The sequence below is a fragment of the Doryrhamphus excisus genome, linkage group LG20 (genome assembly GCF_037039965.1).
Source record: "Doryrhamphus excisus strain RoL-2023G ecotype Guam linkage group LG20, RoL_Dexc_Guam_v1.1, whole genome shotgun sequence".
Lineage (NCBI taxonomy): Eukaryota > Metazoa > Chordata > Actinopteri > Syngnathiformes > Syngnathidae > Doryrhamphus > Doryrhamphus excisus.
The window spans coordinates 2963324-2979990 of NC_136376.1; the positions used below are offsets into that span (position 1 = coordinate 2963324).

Sequence of the window (16667 nt, forward strand, 5' to 3'; positions counted from 1 at the left end):
CTCCCTTCCTTCCCCCCTTCCTCCCTTCCATCCTTCCATCCATCCTTCCTTTCTCCCTTCCTTCCTTCCATCCTTCCTGCCTTCCTTCCTTCCTTCCTTCCTTCCTTTCTTCCATCCTTCCTTCCTTCCTTCCATCCATCTCCTTCCTCCCTTCCATCCTTCCTACCATCCATCCACCCTCCCTTCCTCCCTTCCATCCTTCCATCCATCCTTCCTTCCTTCCATCCCTTCTTCCATCCTTCCTTCCTTCCTGCCTTCCATCCTTCCTTCTTTCCATCCATCCTTCCTTTCTTCCTTTCTTCTATCTGTCCATCCATCCATCCACTCACCCACCCTTCCTCCCTTCCTTCCTGCCTTCCATCCTTCCTTCCTTCGTTCCTTCCTTCCATCCATCCTTCCTTCCTTCCTTCCATCCATCTGTCTATCCATCCATCCATCCTTCCTTCCTGCCTTCCATCCTTCCATCCTTCCTTCCTTCCTTCCATCCATTCTTCCTTTTTTCCTTCCATCATCCATCCTTCCTTCCTTCCTTCCTTTCTTCCTTTCTTCTATCCGTCCATCCATCCATCCACTCACCCACCCTTCCTCCCTTCCTTCCTCCCTCCCTTCCTTCCATCTATCCATCCATCCATCCATCCATGCTGGGATTTGCACCTTCCCTTTCCCCTTGGTGACGCTAGTCTTGAGTTCATGTTGTGTAAAAATGTGCTTACTTGTGCCAATGTATGTTGGTATGTTTATAACAGTCCCATACTGTGGGTCTCCTCGCCAAAAGACAGCTGGGATAGGCTCCAGCATACCCGTGACCTTAGTGAGGATAAGCGGCATAGAAAACGGATGGATGGATGGAGGACCATCCTTCTGCCTGTTTGGAGTCAAGAGACGAGGAAAACATGGCAATCTGTTGAGGCAAGATCTTGCAAGATCTTGTGACAGTTGGGACAAACTGCATTGGATGATGGAAGACGACGGTCCTGTTCTCTTCTTCTGGATGTGTGGACACGTAGTTAGTCCTGCACGTGTCGCCTTGTTGCACAAACGTTAACATGCGTCTTCCAGTGGCGTGGGCGCCGGGCGAATTGGTCGAGTGCATTATTAAAGAGTCGGGAGGAGTGGAGATGGAGGTGCTGGAGGAGCAGAACGCACAGGAGATAAGGACGAATGGAGAGAGAGAGAGAGAGAGAGAGAATGGCCGTGCATTGTGTAAAAGAGAGAGAGAGAGAGATAAGATGAGCTGCAAAGAATTGGAGTGTGATGGTAAGCCTAAAGGTCATTTGAAGGTGAGAGGAGGCGTCTCTTGTTGCCTACACGTGCTCTCTGTGATGATAGCATGCCCTGGTTTTGAACCTCTTTATATAGTACACTTGCTGGACACATTATTAGGTACACCTGCACACTCCGACGGAAAATGAGTCTGTCACACAGGAACGGAAATGTCGTTTCGGATGTTCGTACTTTGTAATGATGTCATTACGGCGGATAAATGTGGTGCGACGGATGGGATGGGGGAGGGGCTGGCGAGGATGGAGGGAAAGAGGACGATATCAGGCAGTTGAGACCCAAAGAGACGCCAGCGTGACACAAATCTCCAGGCTTTTGTAAATGACACTTGCGGTATCCCATGTGACTTGCTAGCATGCTAGCTTCCATGTTGTACAGATATCCTTAAAGTTGCATCGTCATTACACAAACGGTCAATGACTTATGGGTAATTACTGGAGTTACCAAGTCCCACCCGTGCCTTCGCAAAAACACGTTTTTGTCCCTTTAAGGCTGCGAGAGAAATTTCAAGTAGTAGCAGCGCTACCGTGTGGTATTTTTAGTCTGAAAAATGAATCGATAAAATAATTCAAAAATAATCTCAACTGACAACTGAACATTTAACGTCACTTTGACGTAGTTTAAGTGGAAATAAACCCACACAAAACCATCAATTAACAAAACAACACAAAATAAAGACATTATTCTGAGTGTCACCCTCGATAGGCTCTTACACAGGAACCCACATTACCCAGAAGCCACATTTTGTACCTCTGAAATGTATACGGTCTTCTCTTTTTGGAGGTCTTGCGCCCCCGTCTCGGTACGCTCCATCACTGTTCTCGTTTTTTGTGCGTTTTTTTTTGTCGTTTATCGCTCTACAACTCAAACATGATTGACCTAAAATTGCGTCTTGTGCATATGAGCCAAGATGGCGGTATTTTGGTCGCTAAACAAGGCGGTGAACGCAAACCAAGGCGAGGGAAAAACACACTAACCAAAGCGGACGTTAACTGAGGTAGCACTATATTATTCATTTTCTACCGCTTATCCTCACGGGGGTGCTGGAGCCTATCCCAGCTGTCTTCGAAAAGAGATGCGGGGTACACCCTGGACTGGTGGCCAGCCAATCACAGGGCACATATAGACAAACAACCATTCACACTCACATTCATACCTATGGACAATGTGGAGTCATGCTAATTAACCTAGCATGTTTTTGGAATGTGGGAGGAAACCGGAGTACCCGGAGAAAACCCACGCATGCACGGGGAGAACATGCAAACTCCACACAGAGGGTGGAATTGAACTCGGGTCTCCTAGCTGTGAGGTCTGCACGCAAACCACTCGTCCACCATGCAGCGCTCCCGTATTTTATCAGAAAAAAAAAGTTTGTTTCTACCTTTTTCCGTTCTTTAGTAATCAGCAGTGGAACATAGGTACGTTTCAGGAAAATATCAGTTCCCAACTAAAAAAAGAGAGCATAACTTTCACTTTGACACAATATTTTTTTTTCTTTTGTGACAACTCCAATATGTAAGCAACTATACCGCAACAAAAACAGCACAAACAAGGTACACGCATGCACGGGGAGAACAGGTGGAATTGAACTTGGGTCTCCTAGTTGTGAGGTCTGCGCGCTAACCACTCGACACCATGCAAAAAAAAAAGTTTGTTTCTACTTTTTTTCCGTTCTTTCGTAATCAGCAGTGGAACATAGGTAAGTTTCAGGAAAATATTAGTTCCCAACTAAAAAAAGAGCATAAATTTCACTTTGACACAATATTTTTTTGACACAAAAACAACACAAACAAGGCATGCACGGGGAGAACAGGTGGAATTGAACTTGGGTCTCCTAGTTGTGAGGTCTGCGCGCTAACCACTCGACCACCATGCAAAAAAAAGTTTGTTTCTACTTTTTTCCGTTCTTTCGTAATCAGCAGTGGAACATAGGTAAGTTTCAGGAAAATATCAGTTCCCAACTAAAAAAAGAGAGCATAAATTTCACTTTGACACAATATTTTTTGACACAAAAACAACACAAACAAGGCATGCACGGGGAGAACAGGTGGAATTGAACTTGGGTCTCCTCGTTGTGAGGTCTGCGTGCTAACCACTCGGCCACCATGCAAAAAAAAGTTTGTTTCTACTTTTTTCCGTTCTTTCGTAATCAGCAGTGGAACATAGGTAAGTTTCAGGAAAATATCAGTTCCCAACTAAAAAAAGAGAGCATAAATTTCACTTTGACACAATATTTTTTTGACACAAAAACAACACAAACAAGGCATGCACGGGGAGAACAGGTGGAATTGAAGTTGGGTCTCCTAGTTGTGAGGTCTGCGCGCTAACCACTCGACCACCATGCAAAAAAAAGTTTCTACTTTTTTCCGTTCTTTCGTAATCAGCAGTGGAACATAGGTAAGTTTCAGGAAAATATTAGTTCCCAACTAAAAAAAGAGAGCATAAATTTCACTTTGACACAATATTTTTTTTGACACAAAAACAACACAAACAAGGCATGCACGGGGAGAACAGGTAGAATTGAACTCGGGTCTCCTAGCTGTGAGGTTTGCGCGCTAACCACTCGTCCACCATGCAGAAAAAAAGTTTGTTTTTACTTTTTTCCCTTCTTTCGTAATTAGCAGTGGAACATAGGTAAGGAAATAGGTTTCAGGAAAATATTAGTTCCCAACTAAAAAAAAGAGCATAACTTTCACTTTAACACAATATTTTTTTTGACACAAAAACAACACAAACAAGGCATGCATGGGGAGAACAGGTGGAATTGAACTCAGGAACTCCTCTAGTTGTGAGGTCTGCATGCTAACCACTCGATCACCGTGCAGCCACAGCACTATATTATTATTATTGAATATGTAATTGAATATTGAATATATTTCATAGTCACCCTTTTTTTTTTAGTGTGTGCATTTCTGCATAAATGGCAGGTGGTCCACATCCACTCGGAGATGAAGCTCATTCTATTGAAGCCACACACACACACACACACACACACACATAGAGTCTGTGTGACCCCTGGGATGCAGGCTTGCTTGGCTTGATAATTACTTTTTTTTTTTTTTGCCCCCCCCCCAATCCACTATTTTCCCCCGGTCCTCCACTTAACCACCTGCCACTCTGCTGTCACACGCACAGATAACCAGAACTGCACCGCCACATACTGTTATGTATATATAGGATATGTATTTAACAAAACAAGTACTACCAATTCTTTTAATATATATATATATATATAATACATAAGTCATATTATACACTTATGGATCCACCACCCAGCCCACTTTTTTTCCACTTTTTTCCACCCATAAGCCCCCCCCATCCACAGCTGTGAGGAAATATGCTGCGTGAGGACAGATCGATAATAATCACACATCTTCGCTTGACACTTAGTACTCATGCATGCCGGTGTTGGTTGGGGGAGGATGCAGGAAAAAAAAGGGGGGGGGCGTATGTGTGTGGGGGGGTTAGGGTGTGTGTGTTATGTGTGCAACCCACCCGCCCCTCCCCCTTGGGAACAGAAGGACGCCCAGATTCGTGTTTAGATGAAACAAATATGCATCATCTTCCACCTTTGGCTCGCTAATGAAATTCCAAACATAGATGCTAACTCAACAAGCCCTAGCTTGAATGTTTGGTGTGTAAAGTATATCATATTTTTTTGTATGAGATCATGCATCATAATTCCCTCACTGTGTCCATCTTGTACTGCAAATACTGCATTGCTTTAAAGAAGGTAATTGACCACAAACAGGTACTCTTTATTACAGTACAGTCCCAGCATGGTCATTTATTATTATTATTATTATTATTATTATTATGATTTGGTTGTATTTTCACTTTCTGTGTAGTATTGCAAGAAGTACAAGCCTGTGTGAAATAATGTGATTTGTCATCCGCTACCTCGTTGTTGTTGTTGTTGTTGTTGTGCGTCCTTAAAAAGCATGCAGGCTGGCTGCAGCATAATGGCAGCCATAATGGCAGCTGATGGAGAAAAGGTTGATTGTAGCTCCAAGGTGGGATTGATATTCTTTTTTTTTATGACATGGCTGCTGCGTATGTGTGGGAGCACCAAGGAAGAAAATATGTAGATCTGCATTCTGATGGTTTGGCTCCATTTATTGCTGTTTATAGTATTTTTTATTTTTTCTCCTTTAATTTCTTCATTATTCAATCTATCCCATCGCCATCATTATGTGTTGGATATTTTGCGCTGTATTATTTTGGCAAATATCAATCAATCAATATTTTCATACTCATTGTAAAAAAAAGTTTAAATTACATTTTGAAATTTAAATCACTTTTTAAAATTATAAATTAATAAAATAAATTATTTTTTTTATTATATTAGGAAAGCAGGAAGTGAATGTTGTATGGTCATATCACCTCGTACTTCGGTATGTGACAAAAATAAAGTTAAAAATAAAAAAATAAATAAAATAAAAATAAAGTAAAATTAATAAAATAAATTACAACAAAAAAACAAAACTTAAATTATATTAGGAAAGCAGGAAGTGAACAAATGTAACAGTTACTGATTGTAAAAGTACCAGACTAATAACGACTTATACAGTTTAAAAAAAAAATAAAAAATTATAACAAAATTTTGAAAAATTTATAAAACAATTATAAAAAATTATAAAATAATAAAATAAATTAATTTTTAAAATTATATTGGGAAAGCAGGAAGTGAATGTTCTATGGTCATATCACCTCAAACTTCGGTATGTGACAAAATTAAAAATAAAAAAATAAATAAAATAAAAATAAAGTAAAATTGATCAAATAAATTACAACAAAAAAAACAAAACTTAAATTATATTAGGGAAGCAGGAAGTGAACAAATGTAACAGTTACTGATTGTAAAAGTACCAGACTAATAACGACTTATACAGTTTAAAAAAAAAATTAAAAATTATAACAAAATTTTGAAAAATTTATAAAACAATTATAAAAAATTATAAAATAATAAAATAAATTAATTTTTAAAATTATATTGGGAAAGCAGGAAGTGAATGTTCTATGGTCATATCACCTCAAACTTCGGTATGTGACAAAATTAAAAATAAAAAAATAAATAAAATAAAAATAAAGTAAAATTGATCAAATAAATTACAACAAAAAAAACAAAACTTAGATTATATTAGGAAAGCAGGAAGTGAACAAATGTAACAGTTACTGATTGTAAAAGTACCAGACTAATAACGACTTATATAGTTTTAAAAAAATAATAAAAAATTATAACAAAATTTTGAAAAAATTATAAAACAATTATAAAAAATTATAAAATAAATTAATTTTTAAAATTATATTGGGAAAGCAGGAAGTGAATGTTCTATGGTCATATCACCTCAAACTTCGGTATGTGACAAAATTAAAAATAAAAAAATAAATAAAATAAAAATAAAGTAAAATTGATCAAATAAATTACAACAGAAAAAACAAAACTTAAATTATATTAGGAAAGCAGGAAGTGAACAAATGTAACAGTTACTGATTGTAAAAGTACCAGACTAATAACGACTTATATAGTTTAAAAAAAAAATAAAAAATTATAACAAAATTTTGAAAAAATTATAAAACAATTATAAAAAATAATAAAATGAATTAATTTTTAAAATTATATTGGGAAAGCAGGAAGTGAATGTTCTATGGTCATTTCACCTCAAACTTCGGTATGTAACAAAATTAAAAATACAAAAATAAATAAAATAAAAATAAAGTAAAATTGATCAAATAAATTACAACAAAAAAAAACAAAACTTAAATTATATTAGGAAAGCAGGAAGTGAACAAATGTAACAGCTGTCTTCGGGCGAGAGGCGGGGTACACCCTGGACTGGTGGCCAGCCAATCAGAGTACTACAGCCACATTGTAAGAATAATAATGTCAGATTTTGACAATCAAGTCAAAAATTAAATATTTTATTTCATTTTCGATGAGCGCACGAGTGATGCTACAAGTGTTCTAGATACACAAACAAAAATAGCATCCATGGCAAGAAGCATGAGCGATTTTAGCTGATCTTTGGCAGGTACGGCACACCAGACCGGAGCCATCTGGACCCCCCGCCGTCGTACATGCAAACACTCATGAGTCACATCATCGGTGGAGCTAACACGCTGTAAACATGTTGAAACGCATGAAGGTATCGAATATGATATGATGTGTCAAATAGCGGCGGCCATGCGGTCGGCGGATGACAATTTATGGCTGTGGGCGGCACTTTTACTTTAAGAGTCGTATGGTACTAAAATCTTTGACTGACATCATTGTGAACCCCTCCCGTGCCTTTCCCGCGTGAGGGCGTGCCGGTTGACCCTGCGTGACCCCGGCGTGTCCAACCATCCATCAATCACACGTCGTCCTAGACCAAGTATGATGTCGTTTCGTCTTAGTATCAAAAGCTGTAATTGGTCAATTCAGCAAGTGTGCACACACGCGCTCCTAACGGCTGAAGTGGACATTTCAACCCCTGTCGTCCGGAGCGGAGGATCCTCCCAAAAGTTAAAAGTCCACCATGAGTGTCAACATGGCTGACGTGCAGTGACAGCCACCTTGTCAGCAGCGACGCCACCAACAACGTAGTCAAACTCCGGTGTCTCCATGCATCATATCTCGTGCTTCGTGCTGACTGCCGACAAAAACTGCAATGAAGGCAAAAAATCTGGACATTTTACCAGCGCTAAAAGTCCTCTGTTATGCAAAAGTGACTCTTAAATAATGTTCTAAATGTACTGCAAAAAAGGCCAGTAAGGATAATTCATAATGCCGCCTACATAGAACATACTAACTCCTTATTTCTAAAATCACAAATACTTAAAAATTAAAATTAAAATTAAAATTAAAATTAAAATTAAAATTAAAATTAAAATTAAAATTAAAATTAAAATTAAAATTAAAATTAAAATTAAAATTAAAATTAAAATTAAAAAAATAAATAAAAATAAAAAATAAAATAAAAATCAAAAAAATAATAAAAAAATTAAATAAAAATAAAAATAAAAATAAAAATAAAAATAAAAATAAAAATAAAAATAAAAATAAAAATAAAAATAAAAATAAAAATAAAAATAAAAATAAAAATAAAAATAAAAATAAAAATAAAAATAAAAATAAAAATATTAGGAAAGCAGGAAGTGAACAAATGTAACAGTTACTGATTGTAAAAGTACCAGACGGAGGGGTACGATTTAATAAGCCTTGCTACGCGCTAACCACTCGACCGCCGTGCAGACCAATGCTTTTCAAATAGTGCAGCGGCCACCCCCGGCGGCATGGGGGGGGAAAGGGGGCCTTCATAATGTAGACCTACCAACATGTACACATTTCTAGTACTCAACATGCAGTTTAACACGCTCGTAGGTTCTCCATTTTAATGGTTTCAGTTTCAAGTTGAGTCTGTACAGTACAGATACATGAATAAAAAACAAATATTTCACAAGTAGTATCTCACAAAAAGAAGTAGTACTCCCAAGCTAACTTATGCTAACGCTAAGGACGCCAGCGTTACCTAGCATACCCTTTAAAACTGCCAAATGTGAAATATGAAAGCAGTGACTTGTTGGGACCAGCAACTAATCATCTGGCAAGAGCATCGAGCTTGGAGCTGAGCTACGCTAGCGTCAACACGTGCTAGCGATCCTCCATGACTTGCTCAGCCTCGGGCGGGGTAAACATAGCGTGTACAGGCAAAGGCTCTGCTAGCAACTATTAAACCAAGGCTAACCTCTAAATGCTCGTATGCAAACACTCACTTGTTTATCTTTTCTGTCACTGGGGATTTATGAAAGTGATGATTATTGTGCAGGAAGTCATAAGAAAAAATATCTCATCAGGCCGTTATTTGAGTCAAGATATTTTGAAAAAATTAAAATAAATATTTTTAATTCAAAACAGTGATTTCCTCACAATAAAAAAATCTTGCGTTGTTCGGAGTGTGGGGGGGGGGGGGGTTGAATGGGGACACACGACAGGCACCCCATGACAGTGTCTGCTGGTGGTTTTGTTGTTGGGTTTTGATTTTTTTTACTTGATAATAAAAATAGTCAGGATTATTGCAAAATTTTGGCCAAATCCAACATGATGAATGTTTGTAAAAATGTAAACAATAGTGCTAAAAAAAATAATAATAATTTAGAAAATTAAATTGTGACTAAAGAAAAAAAATAGCTCAATCACAATACAGTTGCATATCATAAATAATAATCCATATCATTTAATACAATAACTTAATAATACATAAATGCAAATTATTAGAATATATCAAAAAACTAAATTAAGAAATGCCGAGATAGAAAATAATTGTAGTAATTACAAATAAATACATTTATTTATTACAAATAAATTTAAATAATTAGTAAAATTCATAAACAGAAAGAAAATAAATGTTTAAAAAATATAAGTAAGTAAATAAAGAATGAAAGATTAATTATATAATCACAATAATAAAGAAATTGCATATGAAATAAATTGAAATTAAATAAATAAAAAATCAGCAAATAAATACATTTAAAATAGAGTGAATAAAATGTTAAAAAAGTACATATATTACAAAATAGAGGGAAAAACAGTGATTTCATCACAATAAAAAAATCTTTAAAAAATATGTAAAATCTAAATAAAACCCAGGCTTATTGTACTTAACATATTTGATTTTTATATAATTATTAATTATTATAATAATAACTATTATAATTATTTTTAAAAAAATTATTAAAAAAATATTAATAAAAGATTATTATAAATTATTTTATAATTTTTCAAAATTTTGTTATAATTTTGGTTGTTTTTAGCCTTATGCATTATTTTAGCCGTTTAAAGATGAACTATATCAATGGTAGTTCACCATTGTAGCAGCCAAAGATGGCGACAAACAGGACACAAGCAGAGTGTCCTGCGTTGTCCGGAGTGACCAGCAGAGTCCAGTATTTGACTGCTGAAGAGGATGTCATTGTAGCGCCGAGGACCAGCATGACTTTGACTTGATGCCAGCTATAACTCATCTCCATCTCTGGCCCCCTTCCAAACTCACCATTTGTCCCTGAGGTCATTTATCTCCTTCCTACTTTGTTCATCTTTGCTTTTTTTTTTCTCACCCTTCTTCTTAATCCTCACTACTTTACTCCTCTCTGATATTCTACGGACATTTTTTTCTTTTTTACATGTGACTTTTTGGCAGGACAAGTATTGATCACAAGGTGCTTTCACCTTTCCAGCTGACTAGTCTGCTGGAAAGGAGCCAAGCAGACCATTTGCTTCAGCACTTTTGTCCTTGGTCCTGGCTGGACACGCAGGCTGGTATTGCATAATTAAGCCCCCTTGCTTTATTATTGGGATTCACTCTTATAGGATTTAGGATCATAAGCTCGTACGATAATGAACTCTTTCAATTCCAGTTGTTTTTTTTTAAAAGACAACCCCTTCAGTGTCGGACATTTTGGACCATTTTGGCTAATTTTGATCTTTTCTATGGCAGTATGAATATGGAAAGATTAGACTCCCGTCTTTCATCAGAAAAAAAAGATTTGTTTCGACCTTTTTCTGTTCTTTAGTAATAAGCAGTAGAACATAGGTAAGTTTCAGGCAAACAGCAGTTTCCAACTAAAAAAAGGCAGACCGGATATTGTGTTTTATGGCAATACGAACATGGAAAGATTAGACTTCCGTCTTTCATTAAAAAAAAAGTTTTATTTCAACCTTTTTCTGTTCTTTAGTAATAAGCAGTAGAACATAGGTAAGTTTCAGGCAAACAGCAGTTTCCAACTAAAAAAAGGCAGACCGGGTATTGTGTTCTATGGCAATACGAACATAGAAAGATTAGACTCCCGTCTTTCATCAGAAAAAAAAGATTTGTTTCGACCTTTTTCTGTTCTTTAGTAATAAGCAGTAGAACATAGGTAAGTTTCAGGCAAACAGCAGTTTCCAACTAAAAAAAGGCAGACCGGATATTGTGTTTTATGGCAATATGAACATGGAAAGATTAGACTTCCGTCTTTCATTTGAAAAAAAGTTTTATTTCAAACTTTTTCTGTTCTTTAGTAATCAGCAGTAGAACATAGGTAAGTTTCAGGCAAACAGCAGTTTCCAACTAAAAAAAGGCAGACCGGATATTGTGTTTTATGGCAATATGAACATGGAAAGATTAGACTTCCGTCTTTCATTTGAAAAAAAGTTTTATTTCAAACTTTTTCTGTTCTTTAGTAATAAGTAGTAAAACATAGGTAAGTTTCAGGCAAATATCAGTTCCCAACTAGAAAAGGTACACTGAATATTGTGTTCTATGGCAAAACGAACATGGAAAAATTAGACTTCCATCTTTCATCAGAAAAAAATATATGATTCAACTTTTTTCCGTACTTTAGTAATAAGTAATAAAACATAGGTAAGTTTCAGGCAAATATCAGTTCCCAACTAGAAAAGGCACACCGGATATTGTGTTCTATGGCAATACGAACATGGAAAGATTAGACTTCCATCTTTCATCAGAAAAAAGCTTTGTTTTTTTTACCTTTTTCCGTTCTTTTGTAATAAGCAGTAAAACATAGTTAAGTTTCAGGCAAACAGCAGTTCCCAACTAAAAAAGGCAGACTGGATATTGTGTTTTATGGCAATATGAACATGGAAAGATTAGACTCCCGTCTTTCATCAGAAAAAAAGCTTTGTTTCAACCTTTTTCCGTTCTTTAGTAATCAGCAGTAGAACATAGGTAGGTTTTAGGGAAATATCAGTTCCCAACTAGAAAAAATATGTGTGGTATGTGATATGTGTGGAAAAAAAAAACAACGGGCGAAAAGTACATAGTGGAATGGAAGTGTGGCAGTTTGAAAATCCAAAAAAGAGGCAAAAGAAGGTTGGGTCTCATAACGGGGACAATTTTGACCCCGGAACAGACGAATTCAAACCTGAGGCTGGCCAGCGTCCCGGAACATGATGTGTTTGCCCTTCCAGGTTACCCCTGCAGGAATATCCTCTCATCCTTTCTTCCTCCGTCTCCTCTCCTCTCCCTCCCAAATAGTTTCACGTCCCGGGTGACACAGGAGGGAAGCCATGCCCTTGAGCAAGCACCGTGCGTCCCCTCCGCTGTAAATCACCTGGTGTGTGTTTATGCAGAATAGCCAAAGAGCTTAGATGTTTTACGGCTCCTCCGAGATGGCCGACATGCTCTTTTGTGTCATTGAACGTGTGCAAAGAAGAGAGACGGCGGATTAGCATAGACGAGACAGTCGTAGGCTTTGGATTTATAGGCAGGTCGGGACCAGCTCGGGAGAATCCTGCAGCCAAAACGCTGATTCCAAGGAATATTTCTGTATCTGATTGAATGCTGGAGGTGGAATTCAGGCCATGAGGAACAAATATTTGGCATATTAGTGACTTGGTTTGCATATTATTTAAAAAAATATATAACATTGTTAGCAATACACAATGAAATAATATGCACTTTATTTTATGGTAACTATGTTTGTGCATTATTTTTGTTTATTAAATATAACATTATTAATAATACATTTATATAATGTGATTCAGTCTACATATTTTTTACCAATGCATCATACATTTATATCATATAGGTTTTTGTTATACTGTTGCTTATTATATTCAATAGCATTAATAATACTTCATATAATGACGTTTGTAATTATCATACAATTTGTAATTTTCCGGTGCTATAGTTATATATGTATTTTATTTTTAGGTGATTAGGTTTACATATTATTTTTGCAATTATTGCACATTTTATGTTATTTTTTAGGTGATTATGTTTGCATATTTTCAATGAAATATATCAATAATACATGATAGAACTGTTTAAATTAATATATAACAGATTTTAATATTAATTTGATTAATTTTAAAATCGCATATTTTTAATTGCATATTTTCAAAAACATTTCAAATTTCTATTGTTATATTGTCAATTTAACAATAATAAATAATTAGAATAATTGGTTTTATAGATATTTAACATTTGCATTTTGTTTTTTAGGTGATTAGGTTTGCATATTTTCGATGAAATATATCAATAATACATGATAGAACTGTTTAAATTAATATATAACATATTTTAATATTAATTTGATTAATTTTAATTTTAAAATCGCATATTTTCAATTGCATATTTTCAAAAAAATTGCAAATTTCTATTGTTATATTTTCAATTTAACAATAATAAATACATTTAAATTAATATATAACAGATTTTAATATTAATTTGATTAATTTTAATTTTAAAATCGCATATTTTCAATTGCATATTTTCAAAAAATTGCAAATTTCTATTGTTATATTTTCAATTTAACAATAATAAATAATTAGAATAATTGGTTTTATACATATTTAACATTTGCATTTTGTTTTTTAGGTGATTAGGTTTGCATATTTTCGATGAAATATATCAATAATACATGATAGAACTGTTTAAATTAATATATAACATATTTTATTATTAATTTTAATTTTAAAATCATATTTTCAAAAAATTGCAAATTTCTATTATTATATTTTCAATTTAACAATAATAAATAGAATAATTGGTTTTATACATATTTAACATTTGCATTTAGTTTTTTAGGTGATTAGGTTTGCATATTTTCAATGAAATATAATATTATTAATAATACAAAACATAATAGAAACAATATATACATTATGGAAATGACTAACTAAAAATTGTTATTCATCTGTGACAAGGTTTGTATATTATTTTTAATGAAATAGAGTATAACAATGATACATCATGTACAATTTTTGATTTAATATCTAATAATATTTAACTTTTATTTGTCTGTAAGTAACCCAAAAATACAACAGTTGTTGTGATGAAAACGTGCTTGGTGAAAGAAAAGGAGCACAGTGAGAGAAAACAAATCATTTTCCCATAAGTCGTCCTCTTCTGCTGTAGCCTCCCCGTCTCCATGGCAACCCTGCTTTTTTTTTTTTTTTCCCTGTCCTCCTTCCCAAGCAAGGCTGCTCACTGCGGCGTTATGGTGAACGATCTTGGTTGCCATCCACCAATCGTACGTTGAAGTCTACTCCTCCTCCTTTTCCTCCTCCTCCTCCTCCTCCTCCTCCTCTGGTCGTCGGGAGCATCTGTCGTTCCCTCTGTCAGCTCACCGCTCCTTCCGTGTCTCACGCTCCTTCCAAATGTCTCACACTAGCGTTGACTAAGGGCGCTGAAATGTACCCGTGATGCAAGTGGCGTCATTCTCCTGGAACAATCGCCCTCTCTTTCTGTGTGTGTGTGTGTGTGTGTGTGTGTGTGATACAGTTGTTGCATAGCTATACCCAGGCTACTTTGCACTCCCATGGCAGATCTTGGATCTGTGCTATAAAGTCCACTTGATGGCGCATAGACGCTGTCGTTTGTGTCTTGTCACCAGTTAAGTCTGGCTTTAGTTGACTTTTATTGGGTCCCCACATCCGTCCTCCGCTTTTACGCCAAAAGTGGACCAAATTTCTTTCATTGGAAGCAGCATTCATACACCTTCAATCACCCTGAAGACACCGTTTAATGTCACATTTGAACATACTGAACCATCATGCTAGTGTAAAAATAAGCTAACCACTTAATATTTGAAAACAATGAAGGCAGAAGAGGTGATGATGCGGACGCACGCCAATGGATGTCACTTTTAGAGCGTTTTTTTTGAGACCGGCTCATACTGGATCCAATCCGTCTTGCCGCAAAGTGCCACTCACACTGACTCTGGTTGGGATTTCGGCGAGCGTCCGCTCTGGCTGCTGTTTACCTTGTTTGTGTTGTTTTTGTTATGGTATAGTTGCTTATATATTGGACTTGTCACAAAAGCAAAAAAAAAATTTTTAGTTGGGAACTGATATTTTCCTGAAACTTACCAATGTTTCACTGCTGATAACTAAAGAACGATAAAATACGGGAGGGCTGCACGGTGTTCGAGTGGTTAGCGCACAGACCTCACAGCTAGGAGACCCAAGTGTGTGGAGTTTGCATGTTCTCCCCGTGCATTTGTGGGTTTTCCGGGTACTCCGGTTTCCTCCCACATTCCAAAAACATGCTATGTTAATTGGCTAATTGACTCCAAATTGTCCATAGGTATGAATGTGAGTGTGAATGGTTGTTTGTCTATATGTGCCCTCTTTTTTTAGTTTGGAACTGATATTTTCCTGAAACTTATCTATGTTCCACTGCTGATGACTAAAGAACGAAAAAAAGTAGAAACAAACTTTTTTTTCTGATAAAATACGGGAGGGGTGCACGGTGTTTGAGTGGTTAGCGCACAGACCTCACAGCTAAGAGACCCAAGTTCAATCCCACTCTCGGCCATCTCTGTGTGGAGTTTGCATGTTCTCCCCGTGCATGCGTGGGTTTTCTCCGGGTACTCCGGTTTCCTCCCACATTCCAAAAACATGCTAGTTGCTAATTGGCAACTCCAAATTCTCCATAGGTATGAATGTGAGTGTGAATGGTTGTTTGTCTATATGTGCCCTGTGATTGGCTGGCCACCAGTCCAGGGTGTACCCCGCTTCTCGCCCGAAGACAGCTGGGATAGGCTCCAGCACCCCTCGTGACTTTTGTGAGGATAAGCGGTAGAAAATGAATGAAAATACAGGAGTCTAACCTTTTTTCTTTCATGTTTATATATCCAAAAAACACAGTATAGTACCACAAATGGCTCCTGGGCTGGAGGGGGGGGGGCACCTTCTTCCTGGATGGAATCCATTGGCCCACAGGTGCAATAGTAGTTTTTAAAAGCGATATATTAGCTATGCCTCATTTTCCGCCATATTATTATTTCCTCGCAAGCCGATAATGATCAGCACCACCTTTTGTTTAAATACTTTATCTAAAGGTTAGCGTATAATGTGTGCGTGTGCATGTGTGTGTGTGTGTGTGTGGCTACATGCGTGTTATCAGCTGTTATCATCCTTGCAGAGTTATGAGCAGCACTGGATCATCCCTCCCTCCCACTCGGCCTGGCGGTGGGAGGACAGTGGGGGTGTCCCTAATACCAAAGTAAGAGCCCTCCTAATCCCCAGTTAAAGTGTCCCCATTGACTGTTTTTTTTTGGGGGGGGGGGGGGGGGAGTTGAATGGGGACACACGACAGGCACCCCATGACAGTGTCTGCTGATGGTTGTGTTGTTGGGTTTTGATTTTTTTTACTTGATAATAAAAATAGTCAGGATTATTGCAAAATTTTGGCCAAATTCAACATGATGAATGTTTGTAAAAATGTAAACAATAGTGCTAAAAAAAAATAATAATAATTTAGAAAATTAAATTGTGACTAAAGAAAAAAATAGCTCAATCACAATACAGTTGCATATCATAAATAATAATCCATATCATTTAATACAATAACTTAATAACACATAAATGCAAATTATTAGAATATATCAAAAAACTAAAT

The 16667-nt window shown here is 36.4% G+C and overlaps 1 protein-coding gene across 46 annotated transcripts in view; it reads left to right on the plus strand.

The window, feature by feature from the left end:
- LOC131108045 (ankyrin-3-like) overlaps nt 1-16667 on the plus strand; it is a 202216-nt gene that overhangs the window by 44865 nt on the left and 140684 nt on the right. The gene's annotated exons all lie outside the window — the stretch shown is intronic.